The sequence below is a fragment of the Colobus angolensis genome, unplaced genomic scaffold (genome assembly GCF_000951035.1).
Source record: "Colobus angolensis palliatus isolate OR3802 unplaced genomic scaffold, Cang.pa_1.0 Scaffold88, whole genome shotgun sequence".
Classification (NCBI taxonomy): domain Eukaryota; kingdom Metazoa; phylum Chordata; class Mammalia; order Primates; family Cercopithecidae; genus Colobus; species Colobus angolensis.
In genome coordinates this window covers 5645000-5659503 of record NW_012122709.1, presented here as the reverse complement: position 1 = coordinate 5659503, position 14504 = coordinate 5645000, and the positions used below count along the sequence as shown (strand labels likewise).

At 43.1% G+C, this 14504-nt stretch overlaps 2 long non-coding RNA genes and 2 gene segments (V, D, J or C); 2 read left to right on the top strand and 2 right to left on the bottom strand.

Annotated features, from left to right (window-relative positions):
- Window positions 1-14504, top strand: part of LOC105503813 — a 908479-nt gene that overhangs the window by 761626 nt on the left and 132349 nt on the right.
- LOC105503812 overlaps window positions 1-14504 on the top strand; it is a 594664-nt gene that overhangs the window by 483233 nt on the left and 96927 nt on the right.
- LOC105503811 overlaps window positions 1-14504 on the bottom strand; it is a 105644-nt gene that overhangs the window by 26539 nt on the left and 64601 nt on the right. The window lies entirely within an intron of this gene.
- Window positions 12292-14504, bottom strand: part of LOC105503810 — a 15362-nt gene continuing 13149 nt past the window's right edge. Inside the window, exon 2 of the long non-coding RNA XR_001000534.1 lies at window positions 12292-13597. This is a non-coding gene — a long non-coding RNA (uncharacterized LOC105503810). The remainder of the gene's footprint in view (window positions 13598-14504) is intronic.

Below are 14504 nucleotides of genomic sequence, written 5' to 3'. Positions count from 1 at the left end.
GTGCCACATACCTTCAATTCAAGATCAAGCCAAAAAAAAGATCCACAAATTATTGGTGTCTGGTTAAGTCTGATCAGGAACAAGAGGAACAGGAGACACAAGAATGTGTGCCTCCAGTGGTCCACTCCTGCAGGATGAATGAGGACATGAAGTTCAGGCCCATGTTGGAGTGGGGTAATGTAGAACCTAAGGTAGGCCTGGGGTGAGCATGGAAAATGGCCTAGAGACAAGGAGGAGGGAATCCTGGGAGAAAGCTGGACTGCCCAACAATCTGAGGATCTGGACACAATGAAAAAAGAAACCAGACAAAAATTAAAGTAAAAAACCTGGAAAATTTAAATAATTCCTGCACTTACTAGCAGGTAATTAAGGAAGCATTTTATGTAACATCTGAAGCCTCAGATTTAAGTGGAGACAGGGCCACTGAAGGCCCTAGCATAGTATAGGCATAGACCAAGTGTTTCTGCAGAAATCCGAAAGCCACATGAGTGAAATGAACACCCACTATTGTTTTTATATTGTTCATTTTCTTCCTTTCTTTTTCTTTCTTTCTTCCTTCCTTCCTTTCTTTTTTTGGAACAGAGTCTCATTCTGTCACCCAGGCCAGAGTGCAGTGGCATGATCTCGGCTTACCACAACCTCCTCCTTCCAGGTTCATAGAATTCTTCTCACTCAGCCTCCCAAGTAGCTGGGATTACAGGTGCCCACTACCATGCCTGGCTAATTTTTGTATTTTTAGTAGAGATGGGGTTTCACCATGTTGGCCAGGCTGGTCTCGAACTCCTGACCTCAAGCGAATCACCTGCCTCGGCCTCCCAAAGTGCTGGGATAACAGGCGTGAGTCACCATGCCCAGCCTGTATTGTTAATTTTCTTCCCCCTCCAGTGGTAAAGACAATTCATATTATTGTTGCCTCCATTGTTCTGCTTTCTGTAATTCTTATCCATCATGAGAAGGGCTGACTTGCAAGAGTTCAGAGCAGTGAACAGAAATCCCAGAGAGTATCTGTCAACCCTCAAAAAGACTTTGAATTTGACTGTCAGACATAGGAATAGGCTTGCCACTCTCACCAGGCTCTCAAGAAGAGTCCTTGGGCAGGCTGGATGGCTAGAAAAAGAAAATTCCTCTCTGATGCCCAAAGGCAGCTAGAAGGCATCCTGGCTTCAGGAACAGTGCCATCTCCTGGCTGCCCTCACAAAGGGGTCAATCAACATCGTGAAACCATGGCTATGAATGAAAGGCAAGAGAAAATAAGGGAATCTGAAACCATGTAAATATGCCACTTCCTCTGCATTAGGGGAGGCCAGAGATAGGCAATGAAGAGAATGTTACTTCTATCATATAACACGTTCTCAATTCAGAAGGTGCCATAGCCTTGAGCAAGTAAGTCCTCGTTACACCATCTTGAAAGCTCTCAGGATGATATAGGTAGGGTCCAAATAAGAAAATGAACTCAAGGAAATCCAAGTTGTGACCTTCACTCTGAAAATTAAGATTTTAAACAGAAAATTGGAATCATTGAATTCGAAAGCCAGAAAGGATCTTAAAGGCCAAGTAGGAATCCCTTCATTCAGTTTAAATGTCCACTAAATATTGAATGAATAAGATCATCCAGTCTCAATTCAAATATTTTCAATGATAATTCTTATTTCAAAAAATCTGTCCTAAACCAAATCAAAATCTGCCTCCCATAACTTCATATCTTTATGTCTGTTATGCCTTCCGGAGTAACACAGACTAAGTTCACCTTCGCATATTCAAATATTTAAAGATAGTTATCCTGTCCAACCATTCCTCATAACTGTCTAAGAAATTTTAAACTCCTTGAGAGAAGAATCTGAGTTCAATATATTTTCCTGTACCATATGATTCTTAATAGAGTGACTAACCTATAGCAGGTAGTCAATAAATGTGAGTTGAATACATGAATTGAATTAATATCTATGTGTCCACCTGACCAACAGTTCTACTCAGGTGTCTCAAAGGCACTTCGGCTCAACTCCAAGACTTAAATCAAGATCTTCCTTGTGAATATGGCCCTAGCCTAAAGTGCCCTATCTGAAGGAATAACACCATCATTTCAAACCCATCCACTGCTCTCCATCCACTGCCACCAGCCTGGTCAAAACCATCATTTTCTTCTTTGGATTGTTTCTATAGCCTGTTGAGTTAAGTTAGCTGGCCTCTGGTACTACTCAATATCTCCTCACCTCTGGTACTATTCAATATCTCCTCCCCACAGCAGCCAGAGTGATCTTTCCAAAATACAAATATGATCACGTCATACCCCTCATTAAATATCCTTCAATAACTTCCCATTGCAGATAGGCAAAACACGAAAATCCCTAAAAGTCCTCTAAGACCTTGCACAGTCTGACTGCTTCTCACCTCCTCTACCATACCTCACTCCTCTCTCCCTCATTTTCCAAACATGCCTTCTTCCAGCTATCAAATACTTGAATGTACCAGGTGCCTTCGCACCCCAGGGTTTTGCAACACTCTCCCTCTCCTCATCCCCTGTTTAACTCCTATTGAAAGGAGTTAAACAAAAAAGATCAAAGTCTACACATTCATTTTTCAGGGCATCTTGAGATCTCCTGACAAGTTCAGGTTGTTTATTCTTTAGTGCTTTCATATATCAGTTTGTAATATTTTATTAATTTGATTATGCCTATTTTCTCATGAGTCTGTAAGCTCTGGAGATCAAGGACTATATCTGCATTTGCTTATTCAACCCGACAAATCGCATAAACATATCTGTATGAATAAATGAATGAATTTCTCACATTCTGGGACTTCCCAGAATTTGATCATCATCACATACTCTGGGCTGCAGTGGAGCCTCAAGCCTTGCCATATTCTCACTTTTTAGAGGTCTCGGAGACTCCAATGTCATCCTGAGCTGGAGTTCAAGGCTTCTTAGAAACCACTGATTTATACTCATTCTGTCTGGCTTACTCAAGAGCCCATTCTTAGGCACACAGGACAACTGAACAGAATTGGAGGGTCCTCCATAGGTCTGAGCCAGCTTCCACATAGGGACCCTGAACAGGTAAGTAAAACCTGCCCTGAGAGTCTAGATAGACAAGAAGAAATCAGAGGAGCCCAAAATGATTATTATTTTCTCAGTGACTACTGGCTAGGCTTATGATGAGCCCTCTTGGTGTTTTTCATTTTGTGTCGCTATTTTCAGTAGCTGTATCATTAAAATACACAAGTCTATAATTATGGGGATGCATATCCTCATCCCTCAAATATGTACTGAGCACATAGATTATTCCTGGTCCTGTGCCACACGCTCAGTTACAAAGGCGGCCAAAGCTCAATTCCTGTCCTCAAGGTGCTCTTCCTAGTGGAAGAAAGAGACATGAAAATAGAAACTTACTAACAGAGAAAGGAGCAAGCAGAACACAGAGAAGAAAGTGATGGCCTAGAGACGGGGAGTGCTTCTCAGAGGAGGTGACATGGGCTCATAACAGAAAAAGCACTTGTTTCCCTGAGGTAAGGTGTGCTTGCAGGTTCCTTAAGATGACCCAGGAGGGAAGATGAGCATCCTCAACAGTTACACACAAACACACTCACCTTGGTCTCTGATGCTTGCAGTGAAAATGAACAACTGGAAATAGGCCTGGCGTGCTGGTTCATGCCTGTAATCCCAACACTTTTTTTGTTTGCTTGTTTGTTTTTAATCCCAACACTTTGAGAGGCCAACATGGGAGAATTGCTTGAGCCCAGGAGTTCAAGACCAGCCTGGGTGACAAAGCAAGACCTCATCTCTATTAAAATAAAAAGAAAAAATAAAATATTGAAAAATAACGAAAAATGTGCTGCAAACCACCGTGGCACGTTTATACCTATGTAATAAACCTGCACACTCTGCACATGTATCCTGGAACTTAAAGTAAAATAAAAAAATTTTAAATTAAAAAAATGAAAATAAATAAACTGAAATTTTATGGAAAAATACAAAACCCCAGACTAGACACAATCAGTTTCTTTTTGTGGGAAAGTGGATTTATATCAGAGCTTTCATAGGGGTTCTATAACCACAGAATGTAGTTAATTCCCTGCCAAGTAAAACTTAGATACTTCCAAAATGCTGCTATTATACATGCAGAACAGAGCAGCCAAAATGGTAGTGGTATGGGTTGAAAAGATAAAGAATTAAGAAAAGCAAAGAGGAAGGGGAGAGGAAAAGGAGAATATTATTTCCTTGAATAATGATCACTCCTTTTATTAATAACTTTCTGTTCTTAAAGAGATTTCCCAAACCTCTGGGCTTTCCCAGAATTTGGTACCACTGGTGCACTGACCTAGCCTCATCCTGCCAATGTGAGGAAACCCAGGGAGACTAGTAAAATGCTTTATAAAGCAGCAACCACGCCAATGGGGCTGGCTGTGAACCTTCACCTTGGTGTGTTCTTTGATTTCATTTGGTGTGAAATATTGAGATTTCTCCTCAGATATCCCAGCGCCTTGTAGCTACACCGGATCTATAAATCTTTATCTGGGTTAGATTGAACCATTTTCATTTATGGAGTTGTTTTTAATCACAGCAAGAGTAAAACTTTTGCCCTATACAAAAAAGTCACCTGTAAACTGAGCCATTCTGATTCAGCTTTCTGCTTCTCCTCTGAAATTGTGTCTCTTCTGAGAGCTCTGGAATAAAACAGCTGCCATAGTCATATCATCCTTCCATATTTTCCTCTTTGTATTAGTCAGCTCTGCTGTGGTAACAAACAGTGCCAGGACCTCAGTGGCTTACAGCAATGAACATTTACTTTTTGTTCCCGCTTTTACTACCAGTTGGCTGCTGAGCTCTGCTGCCTGTGTCTTCCCATTTCAGAGCCCAAGATGAAAGATAAGCCACTATTTGGGACATACTTTTTTTTTTTTTTTTCTGACAGGATCTCACTCTGTTGCCCAGAGGCTGCAGTACAGTGGTGCGATCTCAGCTCACTGTAGCCTCAACCTCCTGGACTCAAGAGATTCTCCCACCTCAGCCTCCCAAGTAGCTAGGACTGCAGGTGTGCATGCCACCATGCCTGGCTAATTTTTGATTTTTTTTTTTTTTTTTTTGTAGAGATGGGGTTTTGCCATGTTGCCAAGGCTGGTCTCCAACTCCTGGGCTCAAGCAATCCACCTGCCTTAACAACCCAAAGTGCTGAGATGATAGGCATGAGCCACCATGCCCCTCCACACTGTTTTTATGACAGAAGAAAAAGAACAAGAGAAGTGCAAGCAGAAACTCAAGATACTTCTTAAAACTTCTGCTCAAACACAGCAGACATCATGTCCACTCACATTCATTGGCCAAAGCCCTTCCATGGCCAAGCACAAAATCTACTAGGCAGGGACTCACACCTTTCCCACAGAAGGCACTGCAAGACACATAGCAATGCGTAGGAATCAATAACCTTTTTCATGGAAAGAAGGATCAAATACTTCAGAATAATAATTATAACCTACCATACCCTTTAACTCCACCCATGTAATTTGTCTCCATCCTGGGGAGTTTCTCCTGCTGTCAACTATAAAGGAATTTAAAATGATTTTTTTTCTTCTTAAAATTCTTCTGGGGCAACATTTGCCCAATTATTTTCAGAATGTCACCATCCCTCAAGATGTTAACAGTTGTCGCACAATTTAAAAGAATTCCACCATCAGATAATGTTGGCAAATGCGACATGTTACTAGCCTCCTCTTAATATTTAAATTCTTATTACCATATTAAATGCTCTGAGAATCCCTGCTGTAAAGATACCTATTTAACGTGGGATTGGAATCACAGAATTCTTTTTGTAATGGCACAGCCATTAAGACTCATGAAATTCTATAGGCAAATACTGTCCCAAAGGATTCCGTGGGAATCAGTCAGATTCCTGCTGTTTCCTGATTTCTGTGCATCCAGACTGAAGGGTACCTAATGATGTTGAGAGGAGCTATGCGTAAGGCCAATGGGTCTGTACAGGCCTCAAAAAGAAAGCTTGCATTTTTTGCTAAGACCAAACTCAATGTCAGAAACCTGAAAATGCTATTCAGATACTACTCTTTGTCTACTGAATTAAGTATAAACACTTCAGACTGGCTTTTGTTCCTTCCTTTCTTTCTGCAACAAATATATCTTGAGTCCTACTATGTGCCAAGTACTGTGCCAGGCAATGAGTACATGGCGTGAGCAAATCAGACATGCGGACTTATGTGTATAAAATAAGAGGAGACAGACACAAGACAAGCACAGAAGTAAATAGCCAGTGATCATACAACCTCCCAGTGGTTAGCTACACCATTGGCCACCCATTCCTCCTCAAAATGTTTTCCACACTTAGCTTCTGAGATGCCACTCTTGGCTGATTTTCCCCTTCGTCACTGGCTTCTCCTTCTCAGTCCCCCTTGCTGGCTCTTCCTCCACTATATATCTTCTAAATACTAGAGCAGCCAGGGTCCTTGCCTGGGTCTGTGTTCTCTTCTCTCTCTCTCCCTACATGATCTCATTCACCCTCGCAGCATTAATTTCACATACGTGCCCATGACTTCCAAATTTATATCTCCAATGCAAAACTCTCCTCTGAGGATATAATCTTCCCCCAGTTGAACCACCTTAGCACTTACCACTCTTGAGTTATTTCATGTGTTTTCTCTTTTGCCATGATTGTTTGCATACTTCCTTCATCCTCTTCCTAATTTATAAACCCCTCAAGGCGGGGATCCTTGGTCTGTTTCATCTTCAGTTTCCATAGTGCATTGCAGAGTAACTGTTTAATATATGATTATTGAATTTAATGTTTGAACTGAATTTCTGCTTTAGGGATCACTGAGACACAGATGTAATGAAAGGGAATATTTTATTTAAAGAAATAATGCTCCATCCTTCTGTATTTCCAAATGAACAACTTCAAATGAGAGAACACAGCTACATACATTAGCATGAGGTGAATACTTAAGTTTAAAAATGCTAAATTGAACCAGTATCATCCCTTGTGGTCACAGCAGCTGCTGCAAAGGTTTTATAAATTGCCTACGTTCCCGCACCCCATCTGGCGATGCTGGCGTGTTACAGCCATGGATGACTTACTCTTCACAATAGCCTTCACTTGGATCTATTCCCTACTTTAAAATAAAAAGACAAAAAGATGGTGCCAGGGGGCTTGCCTAAAGTGCTCCCACCCAACCAGAGTACAATTCAACCACATAATGCTGACTCCTCAGCATTTACAGGATTAGATTCAGGGTCAAAGAGGAGGTCAGAAGAGGAAGGCTCTCTGGACTGCAGAAAGGTGTTTCACCGTCAGTTCTAATAATAGCACGTGGCAGCTGCACTTCTGGTCCTTCCTCTGCATTTTAATCCCAATATTTTCTAAGCCTCTCCCAAGGCCTCCTTTACCAGTCAAAATCAGCCAAGGTTTCATACGCCCTTAGAAGAAAAGAGGACTGATAGAACCTAAGTATTGACTAGAGAAAAGCCAAGAGCCTTTTTATGCTGGATGGTCCATGTAAGTCTGGGTTCCTGATTGCCACACAGGGAGGCCCTGACTATAGTGTGGACATTGGTTCCTTTGCACAGCTCCCTCATGTGTGCATGCAGAGGCTGCTTTTTCTCATCTTGCTTGCCCTAAAACATTTTTTGACTTAGCCTCCATGTACTTGAAACTTAGAGTTTAACCTGTCAAAATCAAAGGGAAATTGACTGAATTGCATCTTTCACAAAAACAAACATTTTCCAACTGCCATGGCATTTTAGACTGTATTTTACCTTTCTGCTAGTGTTGCTTCCCTATCACATTTCCCTGGACAAACATATAGTTTGTGCCATAATATTTTTTAACAAGGAGTCCTCTGGGCAGACGGTGGCATTAGAAATTTCTGCTTGGCATTTGGTATGCTGTCCAGCTGAGTCCCCAACCATGATGTGAGTCAATGCAAACACAGCAGCTTTCAATAAAGGCAACAGTTATCTGAGCAGGCTGCAGCTGTGACTCTCAGCTCAGCCTCTGGGTCACCAGTCTGGGATGTGAGCTGGCACCTTGTTAAAAAAGGTATTCTGACAGAGAGATAGCTGTCAATTGGATCTTCCAAAAATCCTCTTTCCATGGGTTCTTCCAGTCCATCTCCTTGGCATGTGCCATTCCCTATGCATCTTATGTTAGACTACATCTCTGGTTTCTCACCACAGCCTGGACACTGCTGATGGGCTAGATTGATACCGTATGCTTTGTCATGTACCGTGATCCCATCCACGATGTTATTTCAGTGGGATAGATGCTGAGACTGTTCACCATGCCAGAGGAATCTTGCTGCACATAGTATTTCCTTTGCCCTCCTTTGGTAATTCCCAAGTTCCCCCAGTCACTACTTAGTTATGCATGTGTGCTAATGCTCAGACTACTTTGCAATTAGAGCCCTGCCAATTGGATAGCTAGTATTTCTATTCAATAATCTTTTCATTCACTCATACTAAACATTCATTACATAGCTCAATGTTAAGAGCCCTTTAACTTGTCATATACATTATGAATATAAGAGCACTCACATTCTAAACCAGGCTTTAACACAGCGGTACAGTGGTGATTATAAAACAACCACTCTGCACTGTGGCATCTCTAGCCATGGTGAATGTTATAAAGAAAGTGTGTTTACTCCAGTCCTTGCCCCTATACCAGTCCCCACACACCACCAAACTCAATATAAACCCCACATAACCAGCAAGAATATCTGAGGTATACAGGTTATGACAATGGGACAGTAGCAGATGCATAGTGGGTGAGGTTCCCAGGACATGACCAGGACACTGGTTTATAGTGGCCCAAGCTGCTGTAAGTCTAAGATCCCACTGAAATGCTGCACTCACTTTCCTACTTAATGGTTTAGGAACTCTTTTCTAGCCCCCAAAGCTATACTTCAAGCCACTTTTTTTTTTTCAAACCTACACAGTTGCCTTTCCAAAAGCATCCTGCAGTGATTCCATGTTGCTCTTCCATTGTTTTCTCAGTTAGCTCTGACTCCATGTTTTGGCAATCTTTCAGCCTCATTCCTTTTTCCTCCCAATCTATAATAAAACTAAGCAAAAAGTAGTAGGTATATTAGCTCAAGAATTGGGATGTACCCATGGAACTGCTGGGCAATGCAAGTTATTGTCAATGACTATGGGAGCCCCTGGCATGGAAGGCCAGACCCACCACCCCCTCCCAAGGGAAAGAGGACAAGTCCCCATCCATCTGTCTTCTCCCCTCCTCTGGCATCATAGAACCATCACAGTAGATAGGGTCATCTCGCTGTCTCCCACTGGAGGTGGAGTAGGGGAGGGTCTCAAGCCCAGAGACGCTCCTACAACTTTCTCCCCTCCCTTGTATTGAAGGATGAAGGGTATTTATTTGTTTCCCCACAGGAGATGAAGCAGGGATTTTTTCTAGGGTTCTGGGAGGGCCCACCCTTGTCACCACCCTGTGGTGCCCCAGGAGTAATCAGCCAATTGAAGGAATGTAAGATCTGTATAATAAAATCTTAATTCCACAGAAGTATGATTCCAGCTACAAAATTTGAGCTCTCTATAAACATTAAACACTCTACATTTCCATAAGTCCCACCACCAAAGGAAAAGAAAACAGCATTTAATTCTCTCTAACACTGAGCTATCCCCTCAGCCTACTCCCAGCCAGGAACCTTGAGCAAAATTCTTTTCTCCATTTCAGAGGAGGAAAGTGGGAAATGCTTTTTCTTGTATGCAGAGACTACTACAAAGGGGGAGGGGCTCCTGTTCGGGCCCTTTTAAACTAATTTTCCATCTGCTCCCAATCCAGGTTTTTCCAGTTGTACCTCTTTATTGAGATATTGTTGAATGGAAGTACATAATAACCATTGTTTTATTTTTTATAAATGGGCTTCTACCAACAAAAACATAGGAATAGTCTATTGTTAGCATGAAAACCTGTGTCATGTCTTCTCCAGGTTCTACCTGAGGACCAGCACACCCCCACAGTCTTCCAGCGAGCAGAACAAATCAAAGAGGATTTCCAGAGACAGCAATAACTTTACAGTCCACCCCCTGCTCTCCCTGGGGCAGCAAATCTTCACTGTGAAATCTGCAATTCCAGGAGAGCAGAAAGCAATCTATCTCCCTCCAAAAACAAGTGGCCATTTCAGAGAACTGGACACATTTTCAATCCTAATGGTAGGTCTCCTTGGATTACTATGGTCTGCCATGAGCCTGGGAATTGTAAGACAAAAACAGAGGGAAGAAGGAAGGAAGGATGGAAGGAAGAAAGGAAAGAAGGAAGGAAGGAAGGAAGGAAGGAAGGAAGGAAGGAAGGAAGGAAGGAAGGAAGGAAGGAAGGAAGGAAGGGAGGGAGGAAAAAAGAATGCAAAGTTGAAATATAGCAAGAACCCATTACTCTGTGAGTCCAGTGCACTACAGGCTAGGTTCCATCTCTCACACACACACACACACACACACAGAGTGACGTCCCAATGTAAGGAATCCCAGCTAGTGGGCTCCCCAGCTGAATTCTACCTCTCAGAAGGGAGCTGGATAGGACAAAATTTCTATCTGAAAGGTCAGGGCAGGATTAGGAGGAAGAACCAAGAACACAGACTTAGCCCATTTCATCTAGCACAGGAGGACCCAGAATGCCAGGTATGATATCACCTAGTGAATATTTACTAAGCACCCACTAAGTGCCTAACACTGTTGAAAGAGATCAAGGGAACAGGAAGATGGTTGGTGCTGACCTAAGCAGAGCCGTGTGCCCTCTGGTTTATAAGAAGTGAGCAATCACCAGGCAGGAAAGCTGTTGGAGGTCTGCACTGGTCATAGAGAAAGGACAAGGAGCAGAAGACTGGCCAGTCCCGATGCTACAGCAGGCCCTACGGTCACAGGTGACACCTCTTCCTTGTCCCCTCAATGCAACAGTGTATAAGCCTTTACTGTCCTACAGTTCTTCTTTTTGTTACACAGTGACTTTCAACCCTGGTTGTACATCAGAATTATCTAAGGAATTTTTTAAAATCCTGTTGCCCAGAACCCACCCCAGACTAATGAAATCAGCCTCTGTGGGGGTGGCACCTAGGCTTCAGTAGTTCCTAAAACTCCCCAGGTGGTCCCAGTGTGGGGCCAAGATTGAAAACCACTGCATGGAGGTAATTGTCCTAATTACCTCTCCAGCTTCTCTCTGCCTCTACATTCCTCTTATCTAAGCTGTTATATTGCCTTTTTATTTTTAGTTTGTTCTACTTCATCCTTTCAGTAGATAATTCTATAATACTCCATTAAACCTTTTTTCATGCTTTAACTTTGCTTTTTCTCATTTAATTTTCATTGCCCACTCTACTTACTCCTTCTTCCCATTATGTTCGTTTTGTTTTGTGTTTTCTTTAATCCAGCATTAACATTTGCAGGGCACTTGATATGGACAGAGTACTACAGCAGGCACTTAACTGCTGCTAAAAATTACATTTAATGCAGTAATATTTTTTGTTAGATCCTGTGCCATAGCTACAGGCTCTGGTCTGATGGAAGATTGGCATTTTGGCTTCTTCCTTGGAAGCAGCTGCATTGCTGTATAAATTTAAGATCCAAAATAAGCATATTACAATAAAAAATAAAAGAAGCGTTCACAAATATGAGGGAAAGAAGCATTAACAGCAGTCTGGAGCTAAATATCAACATCACCCCTGCCAAGCTCTTGGCCTCACTGTAGGGGGAAGACGCTTCCATGTGCAGAAAAAAGAGAAAGAATCCAGACTGCATTTACAACTAATGAGGCTGTTCTCTGAGGACAGGGCATTTGTTGATTTAGACTCATTTCCTCAAGGTCCTCAAGCAAGCCCAAGAGTACATAGGCCAGTCGCTGAGACGCTGAAGGTTGAGATGTGGAAGAAAGAGCCAAGAAGACTGTCCCAGGAGCAGAATGCTTCAGTCCTCCAGGGAAGCTTTGGGGGAGATCTGCCCTCTTGTCCTCCTACAGCTCAGCTGAGAGCAGCCCTGGAGCCTCAGAACCACAGGCCCTGTAATTCCCTGGGTCTGGCAAGCTCCTGAGAGACCAAATCACAGTCCTCCCCGCAGAGCCAGCCCAGCACTAAGAACACCATACAAGCGAGAGAACACTTGCCAAATAGATGCATGAATGAATGAATGAATGAATGACTCCTCTGATGAAATTGTCCCAGGGAGAGTTTGTGGGAATACTGAAAAGGAAGGTGGTCCCCACACTGGTACCCCAATCCTTGATACTCTGATGTGGCTTTTCAATTTCTCTATCTTCCTTTTATCTTGATTTATTTATTCTATATTAATCCATTTGTTTATTTACTCATTTATTTTAGGAATCAAGCCAGACACCTTGTTGGAGCAACAAGAGCTAGAGACATTTGTTCCTTTTAGAAGAAGTAAATTTTCCAGTGCCGACTGACAGGGAAGGAGATGAATAATTACACTGTGTGTCGGTAAAGAGGACCTGAGACAGCTTCCTGATTTTCGTACATCAACAAGGAGACTTCTATGGCCCTGGTCTCCAGCACACCTTTCTTGGTAGAGTTGAGAATTCAACCAGCCAATTCTTCCTGGAGATTCTCAGAGCCACATTGAGAGAGCAGGGGACTAACAAGGACTGCCCTATCCATGGTGACTCTCCTTGGCCTCTAGGTAAGTCACACAATAAAGCCTGCCCCTCCCACCCTCCACCCTGGTTAGCTAATCTAGGTTAGTGCAGGTCTAACTTAGATTACAAGGCGTGCTCATGTGCATAATTTTGTTACCACCAAAAACCACCTGGGACAACGTTATCCCCATTTTATTGTCCAGGAAACCGAGGCCTGGTGTGGTAAGTGACTTGCAAGTAAGAGGAGGAATGAGATGTAAACCCAGATTCCTGAATCTAAATTCAGTGGTCTGCACTGCAGCATAGCTGCCTCTTGAGAACTAGAGTGGGCAGTGTGGAAGTGGGAATCCTCAAATTCCCAGGCCTCTTCCAGCCCAGTCTTCTATGTAAAATTTTTCTCTTCCAGGCTTGTCTGAGCAGACCCCTAGGGTGACCCCGCCGCCTGTTCCTCAACAGTCTGTGCAAATTCAAAGAAATAGAGTGTGAATTCAAGGAACTCATTTGAAGAACAGGAAAAGCAACTCTCTCCTTGAGGTTATGGGGAAATGAAGGTTGAAACATGGATCAGAAGACTTGCTAAGGTCCCTTCCACCCTCAACTCTTCCATTCTGTTCCCAATGAGGCCCAAAACACAGCTTTCTCCATCACTCTTTAATCTGTTGGTTGATTTGCTTGGTGCTCCCAACCAGCACCGTGGCCCAGAAAATAAAGTATTAATTATATCCACTTTACAGCCATCCATCGCTAGCCATCTGACGCTGATAGAAAGGCAGGACGCACTCGTGGCAGTTTGCGTATCAGGGTCGGCAGTTCCTTTCTTAACCCTCCTCTGTCTGGCAAGGCTAAGGGAGCAGACGTTCCTGTAATGACCTGGCCTGTCTTTAGAGCTGCAGTCCTAAGAGCTACTGTTCTTCCTGTGGCTATAGTCTTGGCACTGAGTTCCTTCCTGCTCTTCTTTTGCTCTTGTGTGTAGCGGACCACAACATGCTTTCAGATCAGACATCCTGTGGGCAGAAGAAATTATTTCGCTTCAATAAGAATTTTTGAAGACCAGTATGGGTTCAACGGGTGCTTGGGGGATTACACCAGAGATAAGAACAGACTAAATCACACGCATGAGGCAGCATTTACAAATCAAACAACACAGTATGTAATAGCAGCTTCCGAGTTTCTGCAGAGGAGGGGCTAAGGACAGCAACCTGGTTGGAAGATGCCTCAGGAACTTGCCTTGAGGCTGTATTTTCATAGCACTTAAGATTGGGAAAGACATCAAAGAATGGGAAACCTTCCATTCTGGAGAGATGGAGATTATGGGGGAGAATGGATAAAGCCCCCAAAACCACTCTTGCCTCTCCTACTAACTGTTCAAGTCTCAGGTATCATTATTTGTGTGACAAGGAGAAAATTAACATTGTTAAGCAATGAGCCAAGGGTTTACAAGCATAATTTCATTTATTTCTCACAGAAATCCTATGAGCTATCTTCTCCCATTTTACAGAGTATAAAAAAATTAGTTTTTCCTAGAAATCACATGAAGGGACAGACATCTCCTTGGCAGGACCAAGGAAGCTGTGGCCTAACTGCTGGCCTTGACATGAAGGAAGGACTGAGCACAAAGAACACAGCCTGCACAGGGCCGGAGGAGGGTTGGGTCCGAGGGCAGAGCCCTGGTGGATGTTTCTGCCTTCCACCTGGGCACCCCAAGACAGGCTGTGTTTTTGTTTAAGTTCCATCTTGTCCTGCCACAGGCCCAGGCCAAGCTGACTGCTCCTGACCTGGTGAAGCACTAGCCACACTCTGTCCCAAGCTCCCACCGCATCATCACCTGTCCTCTCCTGTACTGTCTTCTACCTCTGGCTTTGATTTATCGTTCATACCAGCTCTCTCTCTTAGTCAGGCCTAGAGGAAGGT